Raw genomic sequence first — 14492 nt, forward strand, 5'->3', positions numbered from 1 at the left:
AACTTCCTGTACACCTTTTCAGATTAAACTGAAGGAAGGATTAATAATAAGGTGTTTTGTCCATGCAAACACAGAGAACTCCATGTGCATCTGAACTTGATAAGTTCAGTTGAGGTAGACATCCATTTTTCACACAATAAAAATACTTGAAAAGAATGGAATGCAATTTAGAACACAGAGGAAGAGGACATGATAGAGTAAAGAATAAGTTAAGACATGTGATCTACTAAGCTTAGTTCTTACCTAGGCTGTAAGCCCTCTGCTGACTACTACCAAACTTACTTCACCTTCTGATGCAGTCGAAGAATTAGAAACATAAGACACAACGCTTTCATTCAGTCCCATGAGGCTGTTTCACCAATCGATCAGATTATAGTGGGATTTAACCTCATTTACCTATCTTCCATCCAGATCACTTGATATTCTTACCCACTTAAAAGTGGCAGAGTTGAAACTTTGGCAAGCTACCTCCTCCTTTGGCACTGAGTTCAGCCAGCAACACCTCTAGACATAGACTGGAAAATCTGAAGGCCTTTACACTAAGTCCACAGAATCATAGAATCCTGCAGTACAGAAGGAGACCATTTGGCCTGATGAGTCTGCACCGACCACAATCCCACCCAGGCCCTATCCCCGTAACCCTGCGCATTTACCCTAGCTAGTCTCCCTGACACTGAGGGGCAATTTAGCATGGCCAATCCACCTAAGCCGCATGTCTTTGGAATTGGGAGGAAACCAGAGCACCCGGAGGAAACCCACGCAGATAGGGGGAGAATGTGCAAACTCCACACAGACAGTGACCCGAGCCGGGAGTTGAACCTGGGTCCCTGGTGCTGTGAGGCAGCAGTGCTAACCACTGTGCCACCGTAACGCCCATTCATGAGCAAGAACATGGCAGATGGAAAATAATGTGAAAAAATGTGTAGCTATTCATTTTGGTATGGAAAAACAGAAATGCAGAGTACGTCTTCAATGATTGGAAAGTGCTGATGTCCATAAATCACTGAAAGCTAACACGCAGGTACAGCAAGCAATTAGGGAGCCAAATGATATATTAGCATTTATTACAAGAGAATTTGAGCACAGGAGTAAGGAAATAATGCTCCAGTTGTATAGAACCTTGGTGAAACCGCCCCTGGAATACTGTGTGGGTTTGGTCTCCTTACCCAAGGAAGGATAAACCTACCAGAGACAGAGTGCAACAAAGGTTCACCAGACTGATCGCTGGGATGGTGCGGGTGTCCGATGAGGAGAGATTGAGGAGGCTGGACCTGTATTTTCTAGCAATTAGAAGAATGAGAAATTATCTAATTGAAACATAAAAAGATCTTACAGGGCGAGACAGGATAGGTGCAGGAAGGACGTTTCACCTGACTGGGGGGCCTCGAACCAGGGGATGCAGTCTCATAATGTGCAGGCAATTTAGCACTGAGATGAGAAGCAATTTCTTCACTCAGAGAGTAATGAATCTTTGGGATTCTCTACCCCAGAGAGCTGTGGAGGTTCAGTCACTGAGCATCTTCAAGGCAGACATCAATAGGTTTTGAGATATTCAAGATATTATTGGCTCTGGGGATATATAGGAAAATGGTGCTGAGGTAGAAGATCAGCCATGATCTGGTTAATGGTGGAGCAGGCTCGAGGGGCCAAGTGGCCTATTCCTGCTGCTATTTCCTATGTTCCTCTGTTCCACCTGCTTCTGCTTCAGGAATTGCTGCTGCTCAGAAAGGAGGCGCTCCTTTAATCAGCTGCATCCTTTCAAAGATTGCAGCAGACTCCCTGGACATGAACTGGCAAGGGTTGTTCATTATTATCCTCTGAGGGATGCCGTGTGTGGCAAAGTGTCTCTTGCGTTTCATTATGACTGTCTTACTCTTCATGCCTGGCAGGTGGTCAAGTTCAAACCACCCGGAATACGTGACGACAAAGACTAAAATGTTGTTCACCATTCCATTCCAACATGTCAGCCACCTTAAATGACCATCAGAAGTCAGGGACCTCATGTAGGTGCAGTGGTTCTTTGGCTTGATGCGGCCTGAGTGCATTGCATGGTGTACATCCGGATACTTCCCTCTCCGTGTAAGCATACATGGAGGGCCAGTATAATGATTCCTTTGCCCTATATCTGGTTGCTTCCATTTGTGGGTGCCCTTGTTGGAGTTGTTGGGTGTAGTTCCTCTGGAGAGAGGTGGGGATGTCAAATCATTGGCCACGCATTTCAGTCGATCCTGTAAGTCAGTTCATCTCTGACGGCAAAGAATGTACGCAGCTCATGGGAAGCTCCCTTGAGGACCCAGGCCAGCTTTTCATGATGACATTGTGAAGTTATCTGCTTGTGGTATCCGCCTAAAGGGCATCTTTGAGTTCCTGGATTCCACAAGAGGAAAGAACTTCTAGGGTCATGATGTTAGTGCACTGGCTAGGAGGGCTCTGGAAAGGGAATCAGCCAAGTACAGCCCCATACCAGGCTTGAAGGCAACTGGGTCGATGCATATCCTGACCCTGCCATCTTTCTTTACTGCAGCTACCATTGCTGAAACCCACACTGTGGACTGCTGCTCCCACTCTGCCCGCGCTCCGGGGACAGCGCCTGCACTCCTGACACATGACCCCTTAAGTTACCACGTCACCATGTGACCCCTGTATACAAGCAGGCCATCAAATTCTTAAATACGTCTCTTGAGGTATTACCGGCTGAAGTCGGTGCTGGGGGGGTGCAGACTGCACAGTCTTAATTCTGCTGCAGATGTTCTAGTTTTCAAAACAAATGCTCCTTTAAAAAGAATGATCCCAAACAAAATAAATAATTTCAATAACGATTGTGGTCTTATTGACCTAAACTGAATTTAACTAAATTAATTATATCTAAATTCATAATGTCGATTTTAACATACTCTAACATCTTAACCAGAAAAGATTTGAAAAATGGGGAGGACAGTCCAATTACTTCAACATAATTATTTGGATAATATACTTACAGTCAGTGAAACTATTGCCAAGCAGGTTAGAAGCATACCAACAGAAAACCTGGCTAGAAGCTTCGCCATTGTGGGTAATGTTAACAGCACATGAACGCTCTGTAAGTGGTCACATCTACAGTCAATCAATGGTTCAAACCTTTTGCAAAGATCAAAGTCAAAGTGGACAGAAGTTTTCAATTAACTATTATTCAAATAAAAATGATCTGAATGTATACAGTTCTTGGGAAAACAGGCAGGGGTTACTTCTTGTTTAAAGAAGAGAAGGCTCTGAGGTGACCTGATATAAATCTTTAAAATTATGAATGCTTTCGAAGGTGAGATGTGCCAAGAATGTTTTCACTTAATCTGGAAGAAAGGGTCATGATTACAACTTACAAGTTTCTAAGTGTCCAGATCAACAACAGTCTGTCCTGGTTCCTCCATGTGGAAGCTATAGTTAAGAAAGCCCACCTACGCTTCTACTTTCTCAGGAGACTAAGGAAATTTGGCATGTCCACAACAACTCTTACCAATTTTTACAGATGCACTGTAGAAAACATTGTTTTTGGTTGTATCACAGCTTGGTATGGCTCCTGCTCTGACCAAGACCCCAAAAAGCTGCAAAGGGTTGTGAATGTAGCCCAGTCCGTCATGCAAACCAGCCTCCCATCCATTGACACTGTCTACAGTTTCTGCTGCCTTGGAAAAGAAGGCAGCATAATCAAGGAGCCTACCCACCCTGGGCTAACTTTCTTCCACCTTCTTCCATCGGGAAAATGTCTGAGATCACCTGCCAAACGACTCAAGAACAGCTTCTTCCTTGCTGCCATCAGACTTTTGAATGGACCTATCTCATATTAAGCTGATCTTTTTCTACATCCTAGCCATGACTGTAACACGACATTCTGCACCTCCTCCTTTCCCTCTCAGATGTATACTCTATGTACAGTACGCTTTGTCTGTAAAGCATGCAAGAAACAATACTTTTCACTGTATTCCACTGCATGCGACAATAATTAATCAAATATTAATAAATCCAATACAGGATAAAAAGGGAATTCACCACTGCTCCCCCTGACTGAAAAGTCTGTGCTCAGCCCACTCACCTGAAACCTGGCTCTCCCGCAGCAATGTTCCTCTGGGAGCTCCCTCAATTTGTTGCCCGACTACCCTATGGCTCGAGAAGCATCAGGATTAAGTAGATTTTGGGAGCGCAGGTAGTCCCCAGTGAAGCGGTCCCAAACTTTAGGCCCACCCAGGGATTTTAGATGGACCTGCTTGACAATCCCTAGTGAAGGGAATGGAGTGGGAGGCTTCAAGGCTGTTGTGGCATCAACATCTTGCTGAATAACTGCCCATGCCATGGATGAGGAAGCCAGGCTGACTTACCAGTGTTGGATAAGTTCTTCGAGGACTTTTAGGGTAAGGGAGTGCTTGTTTGCATGGAGATGTGTGGAAGGGCACAGCAATGAATTAAAGATATCATGATCAGAGGCAGGGAAGGAGAATTAACAAAGTCCAAAAATATGAAAAATGTTCATCCATGCATAATCCCCACAACCCATGGTGACTCCACAGGAGTAGCACAGCAGCTGGTAAATTAAACCAGGAAATGTGAGGCCTACAAGATGGATGTAAGGTAATTAGCACTCAACACTTTGTAGACTTCCTAACAGCTGCATCGTGCTTCAGAATAAGGCAAAAGTGGCTGTTTAATATTTTATTGCTACATTTTCCTTAAAGTGCTTGAAGACATTTTAACACAATACAGTTGTATTACAGGGTCTATTCTGATTAACTGATGTTGCAGATCTGTCCTGTGGCAGACTGAAAGGACCCAGTCACATAAAAATTGAAGCTGATTATGATCTTGAGTGTCACTGGCAGTACAACCCCTGCGACTGAGTTTGTTTGCAGGACTGATTGGAACAGATGGTTCAACTCTGTTCTTTGCTCTCTGCTGAATCTTGACTTGCAGAATCAACAGACAAATGGGCGCAGCTCAGTCTTACCCCACTGGGTAATGGGAATGGCAGTCAGGGCTGCATGGAACAGGACAGGGTGGCAGAAAGCTGGCAAACCCAGTGGTCAACTTTGTCAGGGACAGGAAGGTTGGGCCTCGATAACATGGCCTTTTCATATTGCCAGTTGTGAAGAATCTAAAGGAAACTTCCCTCTAACCCTACCAGCAAAAGGGATTTGAATATAGACTTGAAAGCAAAAAACAAAAGTGCAGAAAGAGCACCTGTTGGATAGCTCTTTAAAAGAGATGGTGCAGCCATGATGGCCAGAATTTCACCGTCCTGCCCGCCATGGGAATGAGAGCAGGTGAGGGGAAGGAACACCATCGAAAGGTCCGTTGTCCTCAGGCGGGATTTTCCAGTTTCGGGGCGAGCGAGGCCGGAAAATCCCGCCTGATGAGTCAAATGGCCTCCTTCAGAGTGTTCATAGAATCCCTAAAGTGTAGAAGGAGGCCATTCAGCCCATTGAGCATAGACCAACAAAAATCCCACCCAGGCCCTATCCCTTTAACCCCATGTATTTACCCTGCTAGTCCCCCTGACACTAAGGAGCAATTTAGCATGGCCAATCAAGCTAACCCACCCATTTTAGGACTGTGGGAGGAAACTGGAGCAACCGGAGAAAACCCACACAGAGATGGGGAGAACGTGCAAACTCCCCACAGACAGTCACCCGTAATTGAACCCAGGTCCCTGGAGCTGTGAGGCAGTAGTGCTAACCACTGTACCACCGTTCTGCCATTGATTTCCACGATGCTATCTAGACGACTTTCCCAAAGAGATTATATCAACAGTGCCCATGTTTAAAGTAACTGGATTCGAGCAGCAGAATGCCATATTTTTTACACACCAAACCAAACTCCACAAGAAGTCAGCTGGCATTTTTAAAATACTTAGCCACTCAAAAATATGCATTAATTGTGGGGTTACAATTGAATAGCAATATATAATTAAGGTGAAAAGATAATAAAATTTGAATAAAGCAAATTAAGATTTGAGAGTCTTAAATTAATTGCCTTATTTGCAAATAAGTTTTAGTTTTAGAAACAATGCATCTAATGTAATATAGAACCAGTTTTAATTATCCTTTTCAATTATTCACAAAGCTATGTTCCAACAATTGGTTGCAATACTTGTTGAGCAAACACGCCTGCATGTTCAGTGCATCCCAGTTATCAGGCGACATTGCTGTTAGCCACTTACTGATAATTAAAATTATTTTCTGAAAGCGAATGATATGTAATTAATTAGGTTGTGCTCGCCTGTTCATTCTGCTGCAAACCTTTGCAGACTGCTCCACATTTAATCATTACAATTTTGTGCAAATGAAGCAATTCCTGGCTCCAGGCGAAAAGAGTTCCTGAAATCAAAATCTCAGCGGGGGAGAAGGAAGGAAGATGCATCAGCACCAGCCCATCTTGGAGCGAGACAAATCCATAATGGTTGTTTGTGACTCCTTCTCAATTGGTCAGCTCTTTCAGATAGAACCCAGCAATCCTCGCTGTGCAGGCTGCAAAAACACACTTGGCCCCTTGCCCGATTTGCATCTACAGCTGATCAGTCATTCCGAATTGCACACAATGCTTGGGTGAACTTAATTTGCTGACTAGGCTGCCAAACGCAGGGCTGAATAGAAACGAAACGTCAGGGGTGAAGAAATGGCAAGACCCGGCTCTGCCCACTTTAGTCACCAACTAATCATCACCCGGCACCAACGGTGGGACTCGACAGCTCTCTCCTGGTGTTTTAAAACGAACGGTGATCGCTTGCCTGAGAGGGGATGAATTACATTATGGCTTGTATTATTTTAATGGATCCCATGAAGGGCTATGCTAACCCGACCCTTTGTTTTTGCTTGCCATGTTCCATTTTACAAAAATGCATTTTTATCTTTAATATTTTCCAGCAAAGCAGAGCGAAACCTCCAGCCGTAATGGATTGCACATTAATCCACCCATAGGATGCTGGTTTCCAGCCAATGTAGAGACAGTAGGGGAAAATTCCAGCCTGCAGTAAAAATGTAGCTCGCATTTATTAGCCAAGCTCGCTGCTCAATGGCCCGATGCTGAAGCATTCCGTGCCCACATGGCCAGGACTTCAACAACTTTCAGGTTTGGGCTGATAATTGGCTATTTATATTTGTGCCAGACCATGATTATGTCCAGCAAGAAAGAGCCTGAACCCCCTCCCCATAACATTCAAGGACACTCGGGTGATTGAATCCCCCACTTCTCACATTCTGGAGAGGAGGGTCACAATCGAACAGAAATTTAACTGGGTCAACCACAGGTCAAAACGTAGAAACATAGAAACTTGAAGCAGGAGTAGGCCATTTGGCCCTTCGAGCCTGCCCTGCCATCTATTTTGATCATGGCTGCTCTTCGAATTCAATATCCCGATTCCCTCTTCCTCCCATATCTCTTGATCTCTTTAGCCCCCAGAGCTATATCTAATCTCTTCTTGAAAAAAGGTTTTGGCCTCAACTACTTTCTGTGGTAGTGAATTCCACACATTCACTGCTTTCTGGGTGAAGAAATTTCTCCTCACCTCAGTTCTACAAGGTTTACCCCTTATCCTCAAACTATGACCCCTAATTCAGGACTCCCCCATCATTGGGAACATTCTTTCTGAATCTATCAGTCTAACCCTGTTAGAATTTTACAAATTTCTATGGGATCCCCTCTCACTCTTCTAAACTCCAGTGAATATAATCCTAACCGACTTAGTGTCTCCTGATATGACAGATCTGCCATCCCAGGAATCAGCCTGGTAAACCTTCATTGTACTCCTTCTATAGCAAGGACATCCTTCCTCAGATAAGGACACCAAAACTGCACATAATACTCCAGATGTGGCCTCACCAATGCCCGAGACAATTTCAGCAAAACATCCCTGTCCTCAAATCCTCTTGCTATGAAAGCCAACATACCATTTGCCTTCTTTACTGTCAATTTACACCCATTCAAGTAATAATCTGTCTTCCTATTATTGTTGCCAAAGTGGATAACCTCACATTTACCCATATTATACTGCATCTGCCTTGCAGATGCCCATACACTCAGTCTGTCCAAATCACACTGCATCCTCTTCACAGCTCACCCTCCTACCCAACTTTGTGTCATCTGCAAATTTGGAGATAATACATTCAATTCCCTCTTCCAAATCGTTAATATATAATGTGAACAGTTGGGGTCCTAGCACAGATCCCTACGGAACCCCTCTCGTCACTGACTGCTAATCATAAAAAGACCCATTTATGCCAAATCTTTGCTTCCTATCTGCTAACCAGCTTTCTATCCATCTCAAGACATTGCCTGAAATCCTATGTACTTTAACTTTACAGACTAGTCTGTTATGTGAGACCTTGTCGAAAGCCTTCTGAAAGTCTAAATAAATCACATCCACTGGTTCTCCTCCAGTCAATTCTATTAGTTACATCCTCAAAAACCTCCAATAGATCCGTCAAGCATGATTTCCTTTTTCGGGCTGTTCTGCAGTGAGTGATGCACTTCCTGATTTTCCAAAGTCTTGCCATCACCTCCAGTCACAGGTCCGGAGTGTGACGGAATACCTTCCATTTACTTGGGTGAATGCAGCTCCAACAACACTCAAGGAGCTTGGCACCATCCAGAAAAAAAGTGACCCACTTGATTGGTGCCCCATCCCCCACCTTAAACATTCACTTCCTCCTGCACCGCCACACAGTGGCTAGTGTGTACCATCTAGGTGTGAACCTCAGCAGCCTGCCAAGACTCCTTGGGCTCTAACCTCCTAAACTCACCACTGCTCCTAGTTAGACAGATAAGATGGGCAGGTGCATGAGAACAGCACAGTCTGCAAATTCCCCTCAAAGTGACACACTATCTTGACTTGGAAATATATCATCGGTTCTTCACTACTGTTGTGTCTAAATCCTGGACACCTAACAGCACTATAAGCATACCCAGACCACATAGGCTGCAGTGGCTGATGTGGAGAATCATAGAATCCCTACAGTGCAGAAGGAGGCCATTTTGCCCATTGAGCCTGCACTGACCACAATCCCACCCTGGCCCGATCCCCATAACCCCACATATTTACCCTGTAAATCACCCTGACACTAAGGGTCAATTTAGCATGACCAATCAACCTAACCCGCACATCTTTGGACTGTGGGAGGAAACCGGGGCATCTGGAGGAAACCCACGCAGACACGGGGAGAATGTGCAAATTCCACACAGACAGTGACCTGAGGCCGGAATCGAACCCGGGTCCTTGGAGCTGTGAGGTCGCAGTGCTAACCAGTGGTTTAAGGAGACTCACTGTCACCATCTAGGCAATTAGGGATAGGCAATAAGGGCAGATGTGGGACTCCCAGCCATCACTGCAGAGGAAGTTTGCCTTTCTTCAACCCTGATGTGGAGATGTTGGCATTGGACTAGGGTGGGCACAGTAAGAAGTCTCACAACACCAGGTTAAAGTCCAACAGGTTTATTTGGAATCGCGAGCTTTCGCAGTGTTGCTCCTTCCTCAGGTGAGTGTTTCTTCAACCCAGTCAACCCAGTATGTGCTGCAATCCAAATACATAAACATATATTTGCAAGCTGGCCTCCAGATGATACTTTCTTGAACAATTATCTCAAGTCCTATAGTTTTATCAACTTTGCAATCAATATCTCACTTGGGAGGGTGATAGGAATATATCAGGCAGCTTGTGACTGGCCAGCAAACCTGATGTCTGAGGTGTTGTAATCCAGTGCAACATGCCAAATTCCATTTTCAAAAGCTCAAATGCCTCACAGCAGAGATTTAGCAGAAAGATAGCCCATTTGTAAATCAGTCCGGGGACTGCATTTTGCTTGTCTCCCCACCAGACATGTTTTTAATTCAGGGCAGCCCACCCATCATATTTAAATAGATACTCAAGGATCAATTAGGCTTGTTACCAAGTCAGTTGATCCTGACAATATGCTGCCCATGCCATCAAACTTTTGACATGGGCAGTCAGGCAGGAGGGTGCAGCACGATTTTTAAAAATAATTTCATCAGAGGGCAGGAAGGAAGTGGGGGGTCTAATCTTTGGAGGCTGCATTTTGCGGCTTGGGGGTTTGCTCCCCTCAGATAGAATCCCCCCTCCGTTCTTCCTACCTGCCTGCAGCCTTTATTCGATCACACATTCTGTGAGGGAATGCTGCATTATCAGAGATGTCATTCTCTAGACAGTATGTCAACCAAAGCCCTATCTGCTGTTGAAGTGGGTGTTAAAGATTTTATGGCGCTGGTGATGACTGCCATCAAAACCAGATTAACTAGTCATCCATCTAATTGTTGATTGTGTCACCTTTCCACACAAAAAAAGACTTGTCCATATAACGTTCCATATAGCGTTGGTCGGTCACTGCAAGTTAAAGCAGTTACCTGTATGATGAAGCATTTCGAAATGTTTCTAAGACCTGGGGTAAGGTGTAACATATATCTGAATCTTCAGTGTTGACATTATTTGATATCTTGGAATACTTGGCATACAAAACAATCAATCAAGGGCACAGAAAGGGCAAGAGGCAGACTGCAGCTTTGCCTTCCGAAATGTGGTTAACTGCTTTGTATCAACATGATTCAAGGTCAATGGTTGCTGCCCTCAGTGTGTCTAGTTGAAGTGCAGGGAATACCTGACCCTGTATTGTCTTGTGACGCATGTTGGTGAAAAAAAATTATTTAGTCGTGCAAGTATCAGCAATCAAATAAAGTGCAACTAATAGATGTAACAATGTTAAATTGCTCTATATCTGTTCCTCTGTTTTGATTTTTCATGTGCAATTATTTGCCTGTCCTTATTTCCTTTGCTATTATTTTTCTGTTGGTCTATCAAACCATGTTACCACCGAACCTTCATATGTCTGAACCACCAACTAGTAGAAAGAATATAAATCAACCAAGTGACTTTTGCTCAAAGACATGTCTAATTTATAATTGATCATGGGAACACAGAAATACAGATTATCTGACAGAAACCACACATTCACATTTAGGACCTTTTGCATTCCCTTGATCAAATATCTAATAATACTTTTTTATATCATTTAAAGGAATCAGTAATTTTCATATGAGAGCAACATACCCTTTACTTGCAATTAAATATATATAACAAATCCCGGACTCATTGTGGTGGCATTGCCTTTAGCTGTTACTACTTCAAAAAGAATCCAAAAATCAGCTGGGGATCTTCAATAAGAAGACCATTAAGTTCGATTTACTGAATTGCATTTAATAATAATACAACCTTTCCAAAAATCTATTACAGGAAATGTTTTTGACAAAGCAATGACAAGTTAGTGAAAAAAGAGAGGAAAAAAATAATGAGCCAGTAGTCATTCAGAGAGGAAGCTTTTTTTTGGTTGCAACACAATATATATTTAAAAAATCAGATTTTGAAGACAAAATAATAGAATAACGTGAAGCCCATTGTTCTGCAGGGGTATCTCTGTGATTGATTGACTGAGCATTTTGTCTTCACTCTGTCAACAAAGATCAAAAGGAAGCAATACACTTGCCCAAAGCAAATATCAGGCAAATAAATTCCCCCTAGACTAATGTCCTCATTTGGGATTCAGGTTGGAAAATAATTTCTTGAAATGTGCACATTAGTTATGCATTTTCCATTACTTCATCTTTAACTCTGCATATTCTGCATTGATTTTTTTTGTCTATGCAGACATCAGGTACCCACCCATGATCCCTTGTTCTCTACAACAATAGTATCATCTGCCTTAAAATTTTCTCCTTAAATCCTCTGGTGACCACCTACTTTACATTGACATGTATATCTGAATTCATTAGGCAATTCATAAAGTGCATCATTAATGCAGAAGAGGACTCGCCTCACAGAAGCCTGTACCCGCTATATGTGGTTATTCCAGTCTGATGATTCACACTGACTCCACTGACAATGTGCATCCTGCAATAAGCATGTAAATCGGCTGTAATATGCAGGATAGCCTAAAGACAATGAAAAATACTTTCATATTGGAGTTGGAGAAATGCTAAGTTTGATGCAGCATTAAGAATCTTGTTAGACAGGGTCAACGTATCCCACAGATGCACGTAGCCACAACATCTAGTTTCACAAATCTTACATAAGGCCCATCTTCAAAATGGCACATCCTCGGATGCGACCGGATGTGGATTGTAATCAGCAATCTTCCTCCTCCATCCCAACAATTTTCCAACAGACCTGGAATACAGAACCTGGGAACAGACGGAAAGGAAGATGGCACACTAGAAGTAATCTGTCAAGGACTCAGTGGAAGTATTTTCACATTGATAGCCCAAAGATAGTTTCCTGCAAAGACCTGCCTGCTCCACACCAAGTCCTCACACATTCTTTCTGCCAGTTATTTGAAGCCGATGTACTCCTACAGCTCAGAAAATGGGGGGGTGGGACTAATTGGTAGCTCTTTCAGGGAGCTAGCACAGACAGAATGGGCAAAATGGCTTATTTCTAAGCAGAATGATTCTCTGGAAGCAATGATAGAAAACAACTTGGGATGAGTTTGACTGTCACCTCAGTGCCCTTTGATATTCCGGTGGCCTTTCTGAGGGCAGGTGTATTTTAACCTGATTTAAACAATGGAACACACCCTGTGCTTGCCCTGTAATTGAACCTTGAGTTTCAGTGCCACTTATTAGACTTTTGTGTCCAGTATTCGGAGACTAGTGGGGGATACCCCAAGGAAACAATTGAAGAGGAGCTGGACGGCAAGACTATACACCGGCCCCATTAATGTAATACATAATTATTATGGCTTAAAAATGTTCATCAAACCACTTTTTTGTTCCTCACAAGGCCCATTGCTGGAACTGTATGTTGCCATTCTGATAAACCTCTTCTGTTCTACCTCTTTTAGGAAGGCCTCAAGGCCATCCCCACACCCCCACTTCTTGCCTTCAAACTACTGTGCAACCTCAAACAGACCATTGTTCGCAGCAAACTACCCAGCCTTCAGGAGAATAGTGACTATGACACCACACAACCCTGCCACAGTAACCTCTGCAAGACGTGCCGGATCATCGACACAGATGCCATCATCTCATGTGAGAACACCATCCACCAGGTACACGGTACATACTCATAGACTTAACTAACATTGTTTACCTGATACGCTGCAGGAAAGGATGTCTCGAGGCATGGTACATCGGCGAGACCATGCAGACACTATGACAACGGATGAATGGACACCGCTCGACAATCACCAGGCAGGAGTGTTCCCTTCCAGTCGAGGAACACTTCAGCAGTCAAGGGCATTCAGCTTCTGATCTTCGAGTAAGCGTTCTCCAAAGCGGCCTTCAAGACACATGACAACGCAGCATTGCCGAATAGAAACTGATAGCCAAGTTCCGCACACATGAGGACGGCCTCAACTGGAATCTTGGGTTCATGTCACACTACCTGTAACCCCCACCATTTGGCCTGGGCTTGCAAAATCTCACTAACTGTCCTGCTTGAGACAATTCACACCTCTTTAACCTGTGCTTAACTCTCTCTCCACTCACATTGTCTGTACCTGTGAAGACTTGATTACCTGTTAGGACTTGCATTCCAACCATTATCTTGCAATTGAGTCTGTGACTATATATGCCCTGTTTGTGAACCCAACTCTCCACTCACCTGATGGAGTAGTGCTCCGAAAGCTCATGCTTTCCAAATAAGCCTGTTGGACTTTAACCTGGTATTGTGAGATTTCTCACTGTGCATACCCTTCTTATGTTATTCCTCTCTTGTTGATCATAAAAGCTTAGTGGTATTATTGACTATTTTGTCCAGCATATGTCGTTTCTCTTCCCAATTGTGTTTGCACTATGAACACTTGACTTGAACTAATTCTTAAGCATTTACAATCACCTTTTCTACACAAACACAAACCAAAGAAAAAGAATGGCAGAACTTTAATGAAATAGAGGCGTAGGCAAACAAGAAGGTGAATGTAATTCAGTGTATGCTGCTCCTGTGGACTAACGCAGGCAAATGGTTGAACAATATTTTAAATTTCACTGTTTAGATATTTAAATGACTTAACCAACTATTTAGAAGCATTTCAAAAATGGCACACAAGGCACATGGATTAGAATTTGTAAATATAAGGCAAAAAACAGTCTGTAAACCTAATCTGTTATATATTTTGTCTTATCTGCTTTGTTCGCCGAGTAATGTCGATAGCAGTTACTGGGGGAGAAATGCTTAGAAAACCTACAATCTTTGTGACTTTATAATGGAATTCTGAAATCCCAGATCATAATCCTTAACTCAGATTTGGAGAGAAATGTACAGTCTGCAAGAACCGATGCTCTCAGATGTAGACAAAAAAAACAGAATAATGATTTTAAGTATGTTTTTTTGATAAGCACATTATAATCAAGCAGCTCGTGATAAAAGCATTCCAACTTTTCTGATAGATTGATGTAATGATGCAGCACATCATGAACAGCATGTAGGTTTGTTTTTCGAAAGATGTCTCTTGTTAAGGATTTTAAATGA

At 43.2% G+C, this 14492-nt stretch overlaps 1 protein-coding gene across 2 annotated transcripts in view; it reads right to left on the minus strand.

Moving 5' to 3' along the window:
- Nucleotides 1-3090, minus strand: part of LOC144500421 (factor VII-activating protease-like) — a 51045-nt gene extending 47955 nt beyond the window's left edge. For both annotated transcript variants that reach the window (XM_078223281.1, XM_078223280.1), the window contains exon 1: nucleotides 2954-3090. The gene's annotated coding sequence lies outside the window, so the exon portion shown is untranslated. The remainder of the gene's footprint in view (nucleotides 1-2953) is intronic.
- Between the last annotated feature and the right edge of the window lie 11402 nt (nucleotides 3091-14492).

Source organism: Mustelus asterias, chromosome 11, assembly GCF_964213995.1.
Source record: "Mustelus asterias chromosome 11, sMusAst1.hap1.1, whole genome shotgun sequence".
In the NCBI taxonomy this organism is placed as follows: domain Eukaryota; kingdom Metazoa; phylum Chordata; class Chondrichthyes; order Carcharhiniformes; family Triakidae; genus Mustelus; species Mustelus asterias.